This window comes from Eleutherodactylus coqui, chromosome 1, assembly GCF_035609145.1.
Source record: "Eleutherodactylus coqui strain aEleCoq1 chromosome 1, aEleCoq1.hap1, whole genome shotgun sequence".
Taxonomy (NCBI): Eukaryota; Metazoa; Chordata; class Amphibia; order Anura; family Eleutherodactylidae; genus Eleutherodactylus; species Eleutherodactylus coqui.
This window is the reverse complement of record NC_089837.1, coordinates 497,252,668-497,273,908: the sequence shown is the minus strand read 5'-3', so window position 1 is coordinate 497,273,908 and position 21,241 is coordinate 497,252,668.

Here is a 21,241-nt window from a genome sequence, read left to right as displayed (position 1 = left end):
TACCATTTCTAACCACCCTCTGCCAATTACTTACATACATTCTCGCCCAGATCAAGCATTCTCATTTTATATACCAACCTTCTATGCAGCACAGTAACAAACGCTTTGGAAAGGTCCACATACACAAGATCCAATGACTCTCCCCAGTTCAGTCTAGAACTTACCTCATCATAGAAGCTAATCAGTTTGGTTTCAAACTTTTTACCCATAGAAGACATAAGAATTGCTGGCCTGCAATTTCCAGGTTCACTTTTTGCCCCTTTTTGAATATTGGTGCCACATAGGCTATGTACCAATCCAGTGGAACAGACCCCATCACTATAAATTCCTTAAATATTAGAAACCATGGTCTGTGTATCATATTACTTAATTCCCATAGAACCAGGGGGTGTTTGCCATTGGGACATGGCGATTTGTCTATTTTGATCATTTTAAGACGCCTTTGCATTTCTTCCTGGGTTAGACTAGGGACATTTAGTGGAGAGTTTACTTTATCACTCTGCATCTCATCTGACATTTCAGTATTAGTCACCATACAGTTTAGAAGGTTCTGGGTATTTTTTATATTACGTGTATCCCTACTAACTGTTTTTCCAGTTCTAACTGTACTAACCCCTCCTACCGCTCCACCTCCATTTCCATTACTTAGTTCCAAGTCACTGCCTACACGGTGTTCTCCACTATTTCTCTGGTTACTCTCCCTCTAGTCCCTAGTTTCAACACTTCTCCAACCTTCCAGTCATTTGTACTCAGTTCTTCTGGTAGCACAGCTGCCCTTCTTTTCCTGCTGCACCAGGATCCTTCCTAGACATTCAAGGAAAGAAGGAGGGCTTAGCCCCATTTACTTTGCCCTACTGAAGAGGCTGATCTTCAGGGAAGTGATGTGCTAGCCGCATCACCACTGCAACATTGGTAGATGCAGAGCCACCTCCTGTTGTTTAGCAGTCATGTGCTGAGAATTTCTGGTGCTTCCATGCTCCGTAATCGACTGCCATGTGCCTATTCTCTAGTTTTCCTTTCCCACTCTCCCTGCCCTGTCTGATAGGGGGGTGAAGCTATGTGCGGCCTTCGGGATGCTTGTCAGATCAGTTTAGCCACTGTCATTTGTAAGAGGGGAACAGGGAACCGCTCACCCCTCTTACACCGGAACCTCGTTCAAGTAAATGGTCGTCGGTGTAGCACCTCATACCACAGGATGTGATCAACACATGCGACGCGTTCTATCCCATTTTAAGTAATCTGTATATAATGGATTTGCTAATAAAGAAGATTCTTTTATGGCGCAAATCCTTTCATATTTTCTTCAGCTATTAGATAGTCTGGTTGCCATAGACTATTCACACACATGAAAGGAGTTTCCTTTTGCCCCCTCTAAGTGTACTGTATACATACAAGTTATTACGACGTATTGGTGCTGCTCATGACTGCGATTCTTCCTACGCGGATATAAAATCCTCTCTCATCAGATTAGATGTTAACAAAGCTGACATCAGCACAGAACAAATGGAAGATGCAGAGAGGGCAATGTTCCCATATTTTAATGTGAGCGGACTGTCCATTAGCAGGATCCGGGCTCGGTGTAATCGCATGAAAGTATTTGTAATTTGCATCATTATGGGGTGCTGCACTTAGAGGGTGTCTTTGTTATCGAACGCTGCCTAAATATATGAACTTGTTAATTATACTTTCTATACCATGGCATTAGTGTTTTCCTAGAAGCACTTTATCACACCGTGTACCATAGATCTCTTTATACCTGTGTTTTACTGGATAAAATGGGCAGACGAACTCCAAATTATGGCCTTCAATTAAATCTCCCTTTTATCTCGTCTACATGCAATAGTTACATGGTATGTTATTCCATTATAATACAGATTGGTGTATAGTAAGAGAGAGCTCAGAGAGAAAATTCATAAAGGCCGATGAACGTAGTTCATCCATATTCTTCCAAAGGCAAGAGAGACTCATTTTTGCGCTCGTGATAAAGAAATAGGGAACCCCAATATATGTTTATCAAATGGAAAGAGGAGGGAATATATAAAGAAGAATATTACGGGGTCTGCAGAAACTGTAGGGCAAGTGTCAGAAAAGCTAAAGCTAATAATGAATTGAGGCTTGTAACAGAGGCCAAAAGCAATAAAAAGGATTTTGGGGGTATGTCAAAAGCGAAAGAAAAGTCAAAGATGCTATTGGATGCTTACAAGATGAAAATGGTGAATTGGCAACTGTTAGGTGGATCCACAACTGGCTAACTGATCGTCCCCAAACAGTGGTCATAAATGGTTGCACATCCAAGTGAAAGAATGTATCAAGTGGGGTACCACAAGGCTCTGTCCTGGGCCCAGTGGTGTTCAACATTTTTATAAATGATCTGGAGGAGGGAATTGATGGGAAACTGATCCAATTTGCCGATAACACAAAGCTAGGAGGGATAGCTAACACTAGGGAAGAGAGAGAGTATTCAAAAAGATCTAGAAATGCTTGAACAGGGAGTGGCGATTAACAGAATGGTATTTAACAAGGAGAAATGCAAAGTCCCACATCTGGGCAAGAAAAATAAAAAAAAAGCACATACAGAATAGGAGGAATTGGGCTAAGCAGCAGAACATGTCAAAAAGACTTGGGTATACTGATAGATCGTAGACTGAACATGAGTCAACAATGTGATGCAGCAGCCAAAAAGGCAAACACAATTCCGGGATGTATTACGAGAAGCATAGAGTCTAGATCACGTGAGGTCATTATCCCCCTCTACTCTTCCTTAGTCCAACCTCCTCTGGAATACTGTGTCCAGTTCTGGACACCCCACTTTAAAAAAGACATAGACCGACTGGAGCAAGTTCAGAGAAGAGTTTTCAAGATGGTGGGCGGTCTGCAAATCATATCCTATGAGGAACGGTTAAAGGATCTGGGAATGCTTTGCTTGTAAAACAAAAGTCTAAGAGGAGACTTAATAGCTGTCTACAAATATCTGAAGGGCTGTCACAGTGCAGAGGGATCAGCCCTATTCTCATTTGTACAAGGAAAGATTAGATGCAATGGGATGAAACTGAAAGGCAGGAGACACAGATTAGATATTTTACAGTGAGGGTGATCAATGAGTGGAACAGGTTACCACGGGAGGTGGGGAGTTCTCCTTCAATGGAAGTGTTCAAACAGAGGCAGGACAAATATCTATCTGGGATGATTTAGTGATCCTGCACTGAGCAGGGGGTTAGACCCGATGACCCCGGAGGTCCCTTCCAACTCTACCATTCTATGATTCTATGACCTCTGAAATGTTATTTGCAGGGATACCCTTTGCTAGAATTGAAAACTAAAGTTTTTATGTTCCATTATATGGACTGAGCTGGTAAAAGCCACCCATGAGGTACAGTAAAAGGCATTGCTCAGGTTGGGTAAATTTGTTGATGAACAAATGTGGAGTGGATCATGTTACTATCTACTGAGAGTCAGAATTTACTACTATTGCATTCATTTTGTGCAGATTCATGGTAATGCCCATAGCCTTTTATGGTGTCATACTCTTCCTCTTATTTTATATGCCATATTCCATAGCCTTTGCTTCCAGGGCAGAAAACTGGGCCTCATGCAAGCGCTATATGAGTAACCCTATATGCCACCACCCTCATCTCCCTCTCCCATTAGCTAGGGTTGCCGGTATCTCCCTGCCTTCTGTCTTCTGTGCAGCAGACACCGTACCATTCCCCATATGGGTATACTGCAGTAGAATGTTGAGGGATAGATGGTATATGCTGCCTGCTGCTCCTTGCCATGGTCTAACAGTGTAATGCATTGGTCCCCCATGAGAAGAGAGTCCAAGAAATCAGGCTGGGTAAGATATAACAACTTATATTTATTTCACAATCCAGATGGTAACAGGTATGTCCAATACAGTTCACTTTCACAATACCCAGATCCAGAGGTGGTGGCTGGAAGTACAGCTGCCTGAAAATCCTGCAATGCTATGGACAAGTTTTACAACCTGTACTTGTTACCCTTTAATCCTCAAACCTATGGAACCAATAAAATGGCTTATGCTTCTATTCCCTGTATCAGTTATTCACTTATCATTACACCTTATCTGCTCTCTTCTGAAGATTTGCAGTAACTTTTATAACATTGGGGTCCTCCCAGCAATACAGAGCTGATTCGCCGAGAGGCTACACAAATGCTGAGTAACTGGGTCTGCTCTCTTTCCTTCTAACTAAACATTGCAAACTGCCAAGTCCCAGCTACAGTACATGAATACAGCCTGTAAGAATAAAACAATTCTAGTATGTAGCATCAATAGAGCACATACTATTTTCCGAACACACAACCTCCTTTTTTTGCCAGACCTGGAAATAATACCATATAGTGACCGTTCTGCGTCACTGCATGTTGCCCAGGTTATACGTCCATTCCAGTGTTAAGAAAATTGTAGATCAATGTATCAGTTAATTGTTTTTGCTATTAGATTGTAGACTAGAAAGATATAGCATCCTGCTAGTATAAGTAGTGAAAGGGGTTAAGTGTAAACCATTTCTATATACCAGTGAGTGGTACTGGGTAAGACAGAGAAAAGAAAGTCCTCTAGACCCCTTCCCTTGCATTCCTTCCCACTGAAATAATAACGGTTTATCGTATATTATAGTTACACCTTAACCCTTTCCAATCCAATTTGTATCTTGGTTTTCCTAGGGGGTTTACCCTTCTTCTGTCATTATACAACGGCGCTAAAGCCAGTACTGCATGAGGTGACACGTTGGATAGGCTTCGACAGCAGACAGGCTTAGACAGCAGAGAGGCTGGCAATATACAGTAAGAGAACCCCGACGGACGTCTTCCAACATCGGAGCCTTAAATCATAATGTCTTCAGACGTCAGACAGTGGATTTGAAAGGGTTAAAAGGTGTAACTTATGTTAAACATTTTAGTTGTAGCCTATCATGTATTCTTCTTAGTTTTGGAGGTATGTACTTTTCCTGTGATGTCATTTATGATATATAAACAACATGCAACTTTGAATACATTAGAAATCATTTGACACCGCGACAGGCTGGTGTGATTTGTATTTCTCTTAAGGGCCTGTGCTTCTACACAAGATCTGAGATTGTCTTCTCCTTGGTAAACACACAAATTCTCCTTACACGCGGTTTAATAAACGGCATGCTTGCCTTTGACTGTCTTGTATGTTTGGAGCCATGATTAAACTATTGGCAATAATTTTGCATCTGAGAAGATCGGTGTGTGCTGTCCTCATTGTATATATTGGACTATTATTGATTACAGTGGAAACATTGTAATTTGCAGCACTAGTCACACCATTAAAAGGAAAGTGCTGCCATTTTTGGACTGTTCGACTGCCTGAACACTGCCAGCCCTCATCTCTTGTCTGTCTATGCTATGGCACGGACTCTGCCTATCCTGATATCAACCTGTTATCTGACTCTCCCCTAACTTGATTGTCTAGTACCGCTTTCTGGTGCCTCTGGACACATCCAAGTCAGCTGTCATTGAACTGAGAATTCTCCTGAGCTAATGTCTAGGAACATCCCTGTATCGAAGACCACATGCCTCCAAAAAAAACTAGGTTAAAGGGTGAAGAGAGGGACTTCTTAGAACTGCCCTTGGGAGTAGCCCAAAGTCACATCAGTCACAGAAAGACCTCTACAAGGTAATCAATACTTAGCCAGATGGAAGACCAACATGGAATGGCAACTATTTGAAATTGTCTGAATTTAGGCTTGGACTCCATGGCTTTGCTCAGGAGCTGCAAAAAAAACAACGCAACACCGCCTCAATGTTTCCTCGTGGAGAAAAAATGGCTCGAGCAACGACGCCCCCAAAAAACAAACAGTGCCAAACTGGCTTGCAACTTTTCCCCTCAAGTCGTGGTGACAGTATTTACACAGTTTTCCTATGCCTAAAAGGTGACATCCTACGGTAGTCTTAGGCACAAAAAAGCACTATGCGCAAATGACTGTAGAGTGGCACAAAGACTACCTGTAGTTTTGCATTCAGTGCCTGCAATGGATGGCTTGCCATATGGTGCTCCATGCAGCGCCATGTCATTTTCCCTGTAACTGAAGCTGTTAGGGCAAAATTCCTCTGTATTACCGCATCCGTTGGAGCAAGCTATTACTATTTGTGACCCTGGATGCCATGCCTCCCCTCTCTCCACCCATAGCCAAGGCACACACTCTGCCTATGTCCACTGCAGCCTACCACCCGTCCCTCTCTGCTGTCCGAACGATACATGCTCATACTCTTAAAGGGGCAGTACGCACCCTGCTATTCTGTCCCCTGCCAATCATGGAGCACCTCTGATTATATCAGGTACCTTTCCTCTAAGAAGAGTGCCTAAGTTTTTGGTCTTTTTGATGCAGCTGAACATGCTATTCATTTGTGCGGATTTCCTAGTTTCTTACTGGCCCACCAGTGTGTGGCTCAACGTCTACTCATCCACTAACCCTGACATAGGCCATAATAGAAGGCATACAGTGGTACCGTAGGCCCTATACAAGCATATCAGTGCCATATTATACCCAATTAGGCATGAAATCTTATAGTCATGGATAGTGACCCAACTAAATTCATGAAAATAGCCTTTCAGACCCAAATCAGTAGTGTGGTGCTAAAGGGTACAAATGTTATAGTCACATTTAGGCCCTGTTGCCTAAGGAGTCCTAATGCCCATTAACAGGACAACAGTACTACTAATGGCACATGACGTTTGGGGCAGCCTGGGTATAAATTCTACATTGGGTTCAGGAGATTTACGCTAATGCCGTAGATATATAAAAATGCTTATTACAAAACTTTGTACTGAAAACACAAGCAATTCCATTTACTAATATCTGTCAATGAATAGAGAATCAAATGAGAGCTAAAAATTGCATCAGACCAATAAGATAAAATGATGAAATACACATTAACAGCTGACTTAATAAAGCCATGAAATGGAACGTGCTAATGTCTATTAAATGTACCAATGAAGAATTCTCTAATCATATCAAGCAGGGAGCCGGTAAAAAACCACCAGCAAAAAGCACATTTTGATAATTTGATATAATCAGAGATTCCCTTATCCCCAGGCAAAGAAATCCTTAATGTCCTACATCCATAAAATTCTAATATTCGATAAGGGCGTGATGTGTGAATTATCTGGAACCCGTGTAAATGTATTGAACCTGTCTAACACACATCTGGTCATTTTGGTAATTTTTTTCAACTCATTTTATTGACTACAGTATTTAAAAAAGTTGACAACTCCTTTTAAGAGCAAAGAATAGAAACACCAACAATAATGTAGGTTCAGGTAGTAAAGCCACATGGTCAGTACAGACATTACAGAGGATTTAAAAAGTCAGGAAGGGTATGGTTTCTCCTTAGGCCTCATGTCCACGGAGAAAATCAGGCCCGCTCCGGATTCTCCATGGAGAATCCGGAGCGGGTCCCTCCTGCCCCGCGGACATGAGCGCTGAAAATGAGAATAAACTTACCTCCAACAATCTCTTTTTCGCTGCGGCGTCATCTTCTCTGCGTCGCGGCCGGATCTTCTTTCTTCGGCTCGGCGGATGAGCAGGATGACGTCGGTGACGTGCCCTGCGCATGCGCCGGCCCGAAGAAAAAAGATCCGGCCGCGACGGAGAGAAGATGACGCCTCGGCGAAGGGAAGAAACGGAGCGGGTGAGTAAATTCCTATTTTAGGTCTCCCGCGGATCCGGACGGCTTCCATAGGCTTCAATAGAAGCCCGCGGGACACCTGCATGAAAATGGAGCATGGTCCAGATTTTTTAATGCTCCATTTTTTTTTTAAATCACTTTTATTGACCATCCGCGGGTATTTATCTACCCGCGGGTGGTCAATGCATCCCTATGGGGCGCGGATCCACGTGCGGGAGAAGAGTTAAAATCCGCTGCGGATTTTAATTCTTCTTTTGCCCGTGGACATGAGGCCTTAGGGTGAGCACCTAGTGAAGAGACTTATAAAGTAAGGCATGGTGCTCTGGGAAATTTATGCAGATGGAACAATGCCTCTGCAGCACCACCTAGTGGAAGGCAGCATTCCTGCAAGTCAATGTCAGACCTTTTAACAGGCCTTGTAATAATGGCTGGGAATATAAGCCAAAGCCTGAGTCTTCTACAGAAGGAAAAGCTAAAGTATACACAGAGGCTTTTTGGGGGGTTTTTGGCCCTCATCAGTGTGCAGTAGATTGCTGGCTTGGCTAGGTGAAAGGCCTATGATATGGGTCAGGAAAGGTATGGTTTCCCCTTAGGGAGAGCACCTAGTGAGAAGTCTTACATGGCCATGCATGCTCCTCTGGGAAATGTATGCAACAGTCTGTCTGTGCATAGCATGCAGATGAGAGCCAAAAATCCTGAAGCAGTCTAAGTAATCTCTTGGTAAGAGAGGTGACTAAAAACCCAATGAATGGTCATGCTAGCTGAGCTCCAAACATCTTATATGCAGATAGGAGAAACTTCCAGAAGGTCAACCATCACTGCAGCCCTCCACCAATCTGGGCTTTATGGCAGTGGTCAGAAAGAAGGCTCTCCTCAGTAGAAGGCACATAAAAGTCTGCTTAGAGTTTGCCAAAAAGCATCTAAAGGACTCTAAGACTGTGAGAAACAAGATTCTTTGGTCTGATGAAACGAAGACTAAACTTTTTGGCCTCAAATCTAAGCGTTATGTCTGGAGGAAACCAGGCGCCGCTCATCACCTGCCCATTACCATCCCTACAGCGTAGCCTGTTTGTGGCAGCATCATAATGTGGGACAGGGAGACCGGTCAGGGTTCATGGAAAGCTAAATGGAGCAAAGTATAGAGATATTCTTAATGAAAACCTGATCCAGAGTGCAAGGAACCTCAGACTGGGCAGAAGGTTCTCCTTCCAACAAGACAATGACCCTAAGCACACAGTGAAGACAACACAGGAGGGGCTTAGGGACAACTCTATGGCAGAAAATCCCCAAATCCAGGTGTGCAAAGCTTGTGGCATCATACCCAAGAAGACTGGAGGCTGTAATTGCTGCCAAAGAAGCTTCAACTATGTACTGAGTACAGGGTGGGAATACTTATGTCACTGCAAAACGTTGGAAATCTTTGTACTTGGAAAAACTAACATTCTGTTGTCACTTTGTCATCATGGGGCATTGAGCGCAGAATGATGGTGAAAACCTGAATTTTTTTTTATTTGCACAAGACCAACAACATAACAAAATGTAAAAAAAAATGAAAGGGTCTGAAGATTTTCCAAATGCATTATAGATCATGTAGTCCAAGTATGAGCACAGACCACTGGGTAATGACTACAGGGGATTCACCAACTCTTGTAGGTATCTTAACTGTCCAGCTACAAGTATAGGTGAAAGTCAGGTAAGACCATCCCCAGCTGCATCTTGGGCCTCTGTAAGGTTGTGATAGAGAGCTTATGTCTTGAACTCCCCAAATGATGTATGCAAGGCTAGACTGCAGGCAGGAAAAAAATGTAGGGATTGGACCGGCGGAATGTTCAAGGAGATACAGGCCCTTTAGCAGGAGTATCATTTCTATAAAATACGCCCCATTATTGAAAATGGAAGATACCTCCATGCCTTGTACTTTGCTGCCATGTAGTCCAGCAAGGGAAGTGTTTCTTTAAGTGAATTATAAGGGGATTTAGCAATATAAATGCCCAAATACTTGAAGCACTCCACTACTGGCAGGTTACGATATACTGGAGGCAGTCCAACTTTTCACAATGTCATCGAAGTTGATTTATCCCAGTTTACATGCAAACCTGACATTGTACCAAATTCCTCTACAACCAGAATCGCCTTGGATGATATTGAAGTGATATTAGACATAAATTATACCAAAGCATTAGCATATAATCCAATTTTGCTTTCCTATGGCCCACTATATTCAGTGTCCTGCCTTAGGCCAGCTGCACATGCAAGAGTCGGATTCCTCATGCGAGAACCTGCAACGGATCCGGCTGTGAACCTGGACGGTGGCCCCACGTACCTGCAAAATCTGTATTACATATGACCGCAGACGCTTGCCGTCGGTCATGCGCAGTACAAATTTAAAAAATATATTTCCTGCGTCGTCACTAGGCGATGATGCAGTTACCTGCAGCCTATCTGCAATGTTAATTGCCAATGAGTTGCGGATTGAACAGCCTCTATTGACTTCAATGGAGGCTGTCCGCGTGGAATCTGCAGGAAAATAGAGTATTGTTAAGGTTGTGTGTCTGGGATCTGTGGTTCTACAGGTATCCATGTGCACACCTTCACAGCTGGGAGTTAATTGAGCTGGCTGGGTGTTGTATTCTCCACCAGCCAATCCCCCTGGTCTGTGGCAGATAAATACCAGCAATTATTGTGAAAGATTGCTGGTCATTTTATCATCACTGTTTATCTCTGTGTTAATCCCATGCAGAGCTGGTGTTTGCATGCTTGTCTGAAGTGTCTCTCTCTCCTTCCCTGAGGATGGTCTGGACACCTGCAGTCCCTCCCCTCCTTGCGTTCTGGGGTGCATGCATTGAGTAGCGTGTGGTCCCTTTACAGGTGCGGCCTGCACACGTCTGATGTCATATGTGTGTGTCATGTGGGTAATGCCTGGCACTGCTCCCTGTATCTCTGCACAGTGGCTGATTCTCTTTCCCCGTGGAGGATACTTGGACTGGCTATGGTCCATCTTTATGCATGCAAGTTCTGGGTCGGGTTCCCGTTCTATGTTGTATGCACAACTTGGTATGTAGGTGTGAACAGCAATGTGTTTTGTATGCCTGTGCAGGTGGCCAGACATGAGGTGTGAACTGTTATGTTCTGTGCTTAGTGTATGTAAACAGTGTCCTGTCCTGTGTTTTGTGCATCTCTTCAGGTTCCTAATCAAGGATAGCCAGGTCCCAGATGAAGACAGTGGGCCTGCCATTTATCAGGACATCACCCCACTTTTAGGCTGTGTGCCCCACTTTCCCTGATAAGTAAGGGACAGGGGACCTTCCATATTTACCTGGAGAGGTGTAATTTGTCAGTGCAAATGCTGTATGAGTGTTTGCAGTTTTGAATGGACACAATCTTGCGTCCGTACAGAGGTGTGGCACCGAGCGGACCTAACAAGTAGCTGTGATTTTTTCTCCACTCTGCGGAATACACAATTCGTTTTCGTGAGTGTGAAGCAAAAAGCGAAAGTACATACCTTTCAATGCATGCAATTTGCTGGGGATCCTCCGTGAGGACGCTGACCGCGGATTCTGCAATAGCAGTCAGGTCACGTAGAGCAGGCCTAATACATAGTAACATAGTATGTTAGGATGAAAGAAGACACTGTCCATCTAGTTCAGCCTGTTTCCACTTCCCTTTGTTGATCCAGAGGAAGGCAAAAAAAAACCCAATAAGGCAGAAGCTAATTTAGCCCATTTGGGGGACACAATTTCTTCCCAACTCCAAAATGGAAGTCAGAATAATCGCTGGGTCAATGTTTGAAAGTTCCTACCTGACTACAAGACCCGGATCAACAACCCTACTGGTTATTTAATGTCTATATCCTGTAATATCGTAGCGCTCTAGAAAGACATCTAGTTCCCTCTGAAACTCCTCTATGGATTTTGCCATCACCACATCCTCAGGCAGAGAGTTCCACAGTCTAACTGCTCTTACAGTAAAGAACCCCTTTCTATGTTGGTGGTGAAACCTGCTTTCCTCTAAACGTAGCGGATGCCCTCTTGTTACCGACGCAGTCCTGGGTATAAACAGATCATGGGAGAGATCCTTGTATTGTCCCCTCATGTACTTATACATAGTTAGTTGATCGCCCCTTAGCCGTCTTTTTTCCAGGGTAAATAATCCCAATTTTGATGCCTCTCTGGGTATTCCAGTCCTCTCATTCCATGTTTTAGTTTAGTCGCCCTTCTTTGAACCCCCTCCAGCACTGCAACATCTTTCCTGAGCACCGGTGTCCAGAACTGTACGCAGTATTCCATGTGAGGCCTGACAAGTGCCTTGTATAGTGGGAGAATAATATTTTCTGCGCGTTTCCCGCATGGACAGCTCCCGCAGGCTTCCATTGAAGCCTATGGAAGCTGTCTGTATCCATGGCACACCCGCAGCTTAATTTCTGCTCTGCCTCGGGGCCACGGGAAAGCATGGAATAAAAAAAAAGGAGTGCACAGCGCATGCGCATGGCACGCTGCCGGCGTGCCAAGCACATCCACCGGGCAGAAGGAAAGAAGATCCAGCCGCGACGAATGGGAACCCGCAGCGTCTGGACAGGTGAGCATTATCAATTTATAGGCCTCATGTCTGCGGGAAAGAAGGGACCCACTGCGGTATTCTGCATGGAGAATCCGCGTGGGCCCGAATTTCCTAGTGGACATGAGCCCTAAGACTACAAACATGTACACACACACCCTTTGGGCAGTAGAGTGGAACAGGCAGAAAGCCATAGCTAAACACCTGCGGTGGATGTGGAGATAACATGCACCATGGACACCAGCGGAGGGGGTGAGATATGGTGGTGGCCGTGACTTATAACATAACCATTTATCTATTGCCCGTCCAAGGTAAGTAAAGAAGAATCTTTTCTTCCTCCTAACAAACGGCAGCACAGTGACTGTCAGCTACAGTAGCTGGGCAAGACAGGGTTAACAGCGTAGACATTGAATGTATGTTGAATTGAGATTGAAATGTAAAATAGAAAATAACAAGTTTATGCAAGAAATAAAGGAAGTGAAAGAATGACTAACAATGGGCAAACTAAGTATCTAAGTATCTGGTACACAATGTACAAAAGTTTGTAAAGAAACAATTAGCTACAGGAAATAAGAAGTTTCGGAGGGAGAATTACGTTTCAGTTGTTCCGGCGATAATAAATTGTGCTGCTTTTATATTATCTGAATACAACTAGGCCATTGTGAGGCTTTCCTTGTGGGATTTTCACTAAACTCCAATGATGGTTCTGTCCCCGGAACACATTAAGATTCATAGCATTCCATAAATCAACCTGCAACGCCCTGGAAAGCTTAAATAATGAAGCACTAAGCAAGCGACAGTCATCTACCGGCTATTATTTAGTCATAAATTAAAGATTATTTTATTTGTGATGTTGGTTAGCGTACTGTGAGAATTCCGTTGTGGTACCATGGAGGATTTGCTGCTCCGTCAAGGAATTCTTAATTCATACATTGAGTTGGTGTCATATAGCTGAATGGAATGGCGTCAATGTAACAAAACGAAATATATTCTCATCAGAAATCTACTGATTGCCGCTAGATATTAATAATGTTACTTAAGGACCGTCTTATTATAGTGCGCTCTGCTGGGTCATAAATAATGAAGATCTGTAAACAAATTTCAAGTGAGAAGAAAAAACTTTATGCAAAAAGTTTCTTAAAAGTCCGTTTATACCAAAAGATTATCATTTGAATGCCGTCCTCATTAGGTCGTTGGCACTTTTGCAGCCTGTCTATACAGACAGGTAGGTACATCATTGGCTTGTTCAAACGAGAAATAGTTCAGTCGTTGGCTGTATAAGTGAATGAGAATGACTGAATGAGTGCTATTTAAACTGAACGATAACTCTAGTTACTATGTTCATCTACTAGTGGTGCTCTTGCTCTTACAATTAAGATTTCCCCCCATTAGCTAAAGCTGAGAGTTATACTGCACATCCTCGAACAATCTTGGAAGATGTCCCTGGGAAACAAAGGTTTAAGGGGAGCCCTACCTCGTTTCTCCTGCAGGACAGTTCCCCTTAAGATTCCAGTTGCTCCCAAGAAGAATACAGATGTTCTTTGTAGCCTCTTTCTGTTTACAGTTAAAGGGGTTGTCCCGCGCCGAAACGGTTTTTTTTTTTTTCAACCCCCCCCCCCCCCCCCGTTCGGCGCGAGACAACCCCGATGCAGGGGTTAAAAAAGAACACCGGAGAGTGCTTACCCGAATCCCCGCGCTCCGGTGACTTCTTACTTACCCGGTGAAGATGGCCGCCGGCATCTTCTCCCTCGGTGGACCGCAGGGCTTCTGTGCGGTCCATTGCCGATTCCAGCCTCCTGATTGGCTGGAATCGGCACGTGACGGGGCGGAGCTACACGGAGCCCCATTGAGAAAAGCAGAAGACCCGGACTGCGCAAGCGCCTCTAATTTGGCCATTAGACGGCGAAAATTAGACGGCAACCATGGGTACGAGGACGCCAGCAACGGAACAGGTAAGTGAATAACTTTTGATAACTTCTGTATGGCTCATAATTAATGCACAATGTATATTACAAAGTGCATTAATATGGCCATACAGAAGTGTATAGACCCACTTGCTGCCGCGGGACAACCCCTTTAAGTGATGGTGGGCAAAATCTTAGAATTCCCCTATGTTAAAGAGAACTTGTCATACCCTCATATTAGTAGGGCTATTCCCCAGTCTCTTGTGTTTCTACTCATCAGGCTGATCGATCTTTTCTTAGATTCAGCTCTCAGTGCTGTGTCAAGTGGGCGATCCCAATCACTGTTAATAGGCGACATAAGACTTGATTAAAACTTAGAAAAATGAAAGAAAAAGACCACATGGTCCATCTGCTATGACATTATATTATTTCCCTTTTATTTTTCTCTTAGGATAGATCTATGTGCTTACCCCAGGCAGCTTGAATTCGTTTATTGTTTATTCTTATTGTTCATGTCCCCCCTCTCCCTTCTCTCCTCCTGTAACATATATAAAGGTTTCCATCATGTCCCCCCTCTCTCTTCTCTCCTCCTGTAACATATATAAAGGTTTCCATCATGTCCCCCTCTCCCTGCTCTCCCCCTGTAATATATATAAAGGTTTCCATCATGTCCTCCCTCTCCCTTCTCTCCTCCTGTAACATATATAAAGGTTTCCAACATGTCCCCCCTCTCCCTTCTCTCCTCCTGTAACATATATAATGGTTTCCATCATGTCCCCCTCTCCCTGCTCTCCCCCTGTAATATATATAAAGGTTTCCATCATGTCCTCCCTCTCCCTGCTCTCCTCCTGTAACATATATAAAGGTCTCCATCATGTCCGCGTCTTCCTTCTATTCTCCTGTAATATATATAAAGCTTTCCATCATGTCCCCCCTCTCCCTTCTCTCCTCCTGTAACATATATAAAGGTTTCCATCATGTCCCCCCTCTCTCTTCTCTCCTCCTGTAACATATATAAAGGTTTCCATCATGTCCCCCTCTCCCTGCTCTCCCCCTGTAATATATATAAAGGTTTCCATCATGTCCCCCTCTCTCCCTTCTCTCCTTTAGTAACATATATAAAGGTTTCCATCATTTCCCACCTCTCTCTTCTCTCCTCCTGTAACATATATAGAGGTTTCCAGCAGGACCCCCTCTCCCGTCTCTCTTCCTGTAACATATATAAAGGTGGCCATTATGTCCACCTATCATCCTGTAACATATAAAGGTTTCCATCATGTCCCCCGCTCCCTTCTCTCATCCTCTAACATATATAAAGGTTTCCATCATGTCCCCCGCTCCCTTCTCTCCTCCTCTAACATATATAAAGGTTTCCATCATGTCCTCCTCTTCCTTCTCTCCTCCTGTAACATATATAAAGGTTTCCATCAGGTCCTCCTCTCTCTTCTCTTCTCCTGTAACATATATAAAGGTTTCCATCATGTCCTTCCTCTCCCTTCTCTCCTCCTGTAACATATATAAAGATTTCCATCATGTCCTCCTCTCCCTTCTCTCCTCCTGTAACATATATAAAGGTTTCCATCATGTCTTCCTCTCCCTTCTCTCCTCCTGTAACATATATAAAGGTTTCCATCATGTCCCCCTCTCCCTTCTCTCCTCTAGTAACATATATAAAGGTTTCCATCATTTCCCACCTCTCTCTTTTCTCCTCCTGTAACATATATAAAGGTTTCCATCATGTCCTCCTTTCCCTTCTCTCTTCCTGTAACATATATAAAGGTGTCCATCATGTCTCCCCTCTCCCTTCTCTCCTCCTGTAACATATATAAATGTTTCCACCATGCCCCCATCTCCTTTCTCTCATCCTGTAACATATATAAAGGTTTCCATCATGTCCCCCTCTCCCTTCTCTCCTCTAGTAACATATATAAAGGTTTCCATCATTTCCCACCTCTCTCTTTTCTCCTCCTGTAACATATATAAAGGTTTCCATCATGTCCCCCCTCTCCCGTCTCTCTTCCTGTAACATATATAAAGGTGTCCATCATGTCCGCCTATCATCCAGTAACTTATATAATGGTTCCCATCATGTCCCCCTCTCCCTTCTCTCCTCCTGTAACATATATAAAGGTTTACATCATGTCCCCCCTCTTCCTTCACTCCTCCTGTAACATATATAAAGGTTTTCATTATGTCCTTCCTGTCCCTTCTCTTCTGCTGTAACATATAAAAAAGTTTCTTCCTTCTTTTTTTCCTGTAACATATATAAAGGTTTCCATCATGTCCTCCTCTCCCTTCTCTCCTGCTGTAACATATATAAAGGTTTCCATCATGTCCCCCTCTCCCTTCCCTCCTCCTGTAACATATATAAAGGTTTCCTTCATGTTCCTCCTCTCCCTTCTCTCCTCCTGTAACATATATAAAGGTTTCCATCATGTCCCCCCTCTCCCTTCTCTCCTACTGTAACATATATAAAGGTTTCCATCATGTCCCCCCTCTCCCTTTTCTCCTCCTGTAACATATATAAAGGTTTCCATCATTTCCCACCTCTCTCTTCTCTCCTCCTGTAACATATATAGAGATTTCCATCATGTCCTCCTCTCCCTTCTCTCTTCCTGTAACATATATAAAGGTGTCCATCATGTCCGCCTATCATCCTGTAACATATTTAATGGTTTCCATCATGTCCCCCTCTCCCTTCTCTCCTTCTGTAACATATATAAAGGTTTCCACCATGTCCTTCCTCTCCTTTCTCTTCTTTTATAACATATATAAAGGTTTCCATCATGTCCCCCTCTCCCTTCTCTCCTCCTGTAACATATATAATCGTTTCCATCATGTCCTCCTCTCCTTTCTCTCCTCTTATAACATATATAAAGCTTTCCATCATGTCCTCCCCTCCCATCTCTTCTCCTGTAACATATATAAAGGTTTCCATCATGTCCTTCCTCTCCCTTCTCTCCTCCTGTAACATATATAAAGATTTCCATCATGTCCTCCTCTCCCTTCTCTCCTCCTGTAACATATATAAAGGTTTCCATCATGTCTTCCTCTCCCTTCTCTCCTCCTGTAACATATATAAAGGTTTCCATCATGTCCTCCTCTCCCTTCTCTCCTCCTGTAACATATATAAAGGTTTCCATCATGTCCCCCTCTCCCTTCTCTCCTCCTGTAACATATATAAAGGTTTCCATCATGTGTTCCTCTCCCTTCTCTCCTCCTGTAACATATATAAAGGTTTCCATCATGTCCCCCTCTCCCTTCTCTCCTCCTGTAACATATATAAAGGTTTCCATCCTGTCCTCTTCTCCCTTCTCTCCCCCTGTAATATATATAATGGTTTCTATCATGTCCCCCTCTCCCTTCTCTCCTCCTGTAACATATATAAAGGTTTCCATCATGTCCCCCTCTCCCTTCTCTCCTCCTGTAACATATATAAAGGTTTCCATCATGTCCCCCTCTCCCTTCTCTCCTCCTGTAACATATATAAAGGTTTCCATCATGTCCCCCTCTCCCTTCTCTCCTCCTGTAACATATATAAAGGTTTCCATCATGTCCTCCTCTTCCTTCTCTCCTCTTGTAACATATATAAAGGATTCCATCATGTCCCCCTCTCCCTTCTCTCCTCCTGTAACATATATTAAGGTTTCCATCATGTCCCCCTCTCCCTTCTCTCCTCCTGTAACATACACTACAGTTCAAAAGTTTGGGGTCACATTGAAATGTCCTTATTTTTGAAGGAAAAGCACTGTGCTTTTCAATGAAGATAACTTTAAACTAGTCCTAACTTTAAACAAATGCACTCTATACATTGCTAATGTGGTAAATGACTATTCTAGCTGCAAATGCCTGGTTTTTTGTGCAAAATCTACAAAGGTGAGTAGAGGCCCATTTCCAGCAACTATCACTCCAGTGTTCTAATGGTACAATGTGTTTGCTCATTGGCTCAGAAGGCTAATTGATGATTAGAAAACCCTTGTGCAATCATGTTCACACATCTGAAAACAGTCTAGCTCGTTACAGAAGCTACAAAACTGACCTTCCTGTGAGCAGATTGAGTTTCTGGAGCATCACATTTGTGGGGTCAATTAAACGCTCAAAATGGCCAGAAAAAGAGAACTTTCATCTGAAACTCGACAGTCTATTCTTGTTCTTAGAAATGATGCTTGAGAAAGGCCGATATAACGGCCGAAACGCGTCGCAATAAAAAGGAATTACTATATATACCTTCTGAATTCTGCCTGCTACCTTGGATTCAGGGGTGCTTAACCACTAGCACCCCTGCGAAGTAAGTAAACATCCACATCATATACACCTCGTTTGCACTACCTTGCATCATCTGCCATTTTCCAAAGCACCGGAGCGCTGGTTAATTTTCTGTTTTTCACATTGATCTATCCCTATCCCGTGGTGGTTTTTTCATCGCCGGGAGCAACCAAGACACTCTCCTCAGGATGTCTCATGAGACCGGTGTGAGGAATTTCCTTCTGGATTGACACGCCATCTTGGATATTGACGCACGGGCACCCCACAGACGGGCCCGGCGTCACGGGGTGAGTTACCTTCTGCACACGATTGCCCCATATTTATTTACGTATATTCTCTGCATTTTTTGACAACCACGTCTTATCCATTTCTTGGAGCGCTATCCATCTTTATCTTCTTAGAAATGAAGGCTATTCCATGCGAGAAATTGCTAAGAAATTGAAGATTTCCTACAACGGTGTGTACTACTCCCTTCAGAGGACAGCACAAACAGGCTCTGACCAGAGTAGAAAAAGAAGTGGGAGGCCGCGTTGCACAACTAAGCAAGAAGATAAGCACATTAGAGTCTCTAGTTTGAGAAACAGACGCTTCACAGGTACCCAACTGGCATCTTCATTAAATAGTACCCGCAAAACACCAGTGTCAACATCTACAGTGAAGAGGCGGCTGCGGGATTTTGGGCTTCAGGGCAGAGTGGCAAAGAAAAAGCCATATCTGAGACTGGCCAATAAAAGAAAAAGATTAAGATGGGCAAAAGAACACAGACATTGGACAGAGGAAGACTGGAAAAAAGTGTTGTGGACGGATGAATCCAAGTTTGAGGTGTTTGGATCACAAAGAAGAACGTTTGTGAGACGCAGAACAAATGAAAAGATGCTGGAAGAATGCCTGACGCCATCTGTTAAGCATGGTGGAGGTAATGTGATGGTCTGGGGTTGCTTTGGTGCTGGTAAGGTGGGAGATTTGTACAGGGTAAAAGGGATTCTGAATAAGGAAGGCTATCACTCCATTTTGCAACGCCATGCCATACCCAGTGGACAGCGCTTGATTGGAACCAATTTCATCCTACAACAGGACAATGACCCTAAACACACCTCCAAATTGTGCAAGAACTATTTACAGCAGAAGCAGGCAGCTGGTATTCTATCGGTAATGGAGTGGCCAGCGCAGTCACCAGATCTGAACCCCATTGAGCTGTTGTGGGAGCAGCTTGACCGTATGGTACGCCAGAAGTGCCCATCCAACCAATCCAACTTGTGGGAGATGCTTCTAGAAGCGTGGGGTGCAATTTCACAAGCTTACCTCAACAAATTAACAGCTAGAATGTCAAAGGTGTGCAATGCTGTAATTGCTGCAAAAGGAGGATTCTTTGACGAAAGCAAAGTTTGATGTAAAAACAATGTTATTTCAAATACAAATCATTATTTCTAACCTTGTCAATGTCTTGACTCTATTTTCTATTCATTTCACAACGCATGGTGGTGAATAAGTGTGACTTTTCATGGAAAACACAAAATTGTTTGGGTGACCCCAAACTTTTGAACGGTAGTGTATATTAAGGTTTCCATCATATCCCCCTCTCCCTTCTCTCCTCCTGTAACATATATAAAGGTTTCCATCATGTCCCTCTCTCCCTTCTCTCCTCCTGTAACATATATAATGGTTTCCATCATGTCCCTCCTCTCTCTTCTCTCCTCCTGTAACATATATAAAGGTTTCCATCATGTCCTCCTCTCCCTTCTCTCCTCCTGTAACATATATAAATGTTTTTACCATGTCCTCCTCTCCTTTCTCTCCTCCTATAACATATATAAAGGTTTCCATCATGTCCTCCTTTCCCTTCTCTCCTCCTGTAACATATATAAAGGTTTCCATCATGTTTCTCCTCTCCCTTCTGTCCTGTAACATATATAAAGGTTTCCATCATGTCCCCCCTCTCCCTTCTCTCCTCCTATAACATATATAAAGGTTTCCATCATGTCCCCCTCTCCCTTCTCTCCTCCTGTAACATATATAAAGGTTTCCATCATGTCCCCCTCTCCCTTCTCTCCTCCTGTGACACTTGGCTATCAATTAAATTCTTTAAGTTTTCCCTGGTAAGTTTTGTTCTTCAAACCTTCCCCCATTTTTCTAACCGTCTTTGAGCTTATTCTATTTTATCAATGTATTTTTGTAGATTAGGAAACAAATAAATAGGCGCTCCATAGTGTAATACCACAATGTGAAATTAAATTAAAACAAGAGAAAATTAGTACCCAGGGCCTTATAAAAATGCCAATTTAGTAGGGTCCTTTTAGCAGCAACCTTCCTTAATAACTGGACGATCCTACAGTAAGAACAGCAGAATAAAAGAGAAACGGTGAGAGTTAATTGCGCTTGGACACCATTAAGAAACCAGGAGAGTCAGTGGCAATGCATTACAGGTGTGGACTGATGCCTTCATCTGGCCTTTATTAAATGGTACAAAGAAAAGGACTATTTAAAAGAATGCGGGCAGAGAGTGGGTGATGGCATACGATCAGGTGATCAAGTCACAGGATCGGCCTGAACATTTAAATGGTCACATGACCAATGGGCATGTAAAAAGCACATGTTACAAACAATACAGAAATAGAATCAAAAGTAAAAAAACATACAACACGAAGCTACAGGCCACTAAGGCAAAACAAAAACTACATCTTAAGAGAAATATTAATCCAAACAAAAAAACAATCATTTACTAGAACGTGAGCTGACAGGGGCGGACAAAAAGGGATTATGTGAGCAAGTCACATGATCAGCCCAAGCATTTAAATGGCCATGTGGCAAATAAAGGTTTACACACAACACAAAACATGATCTGCAGA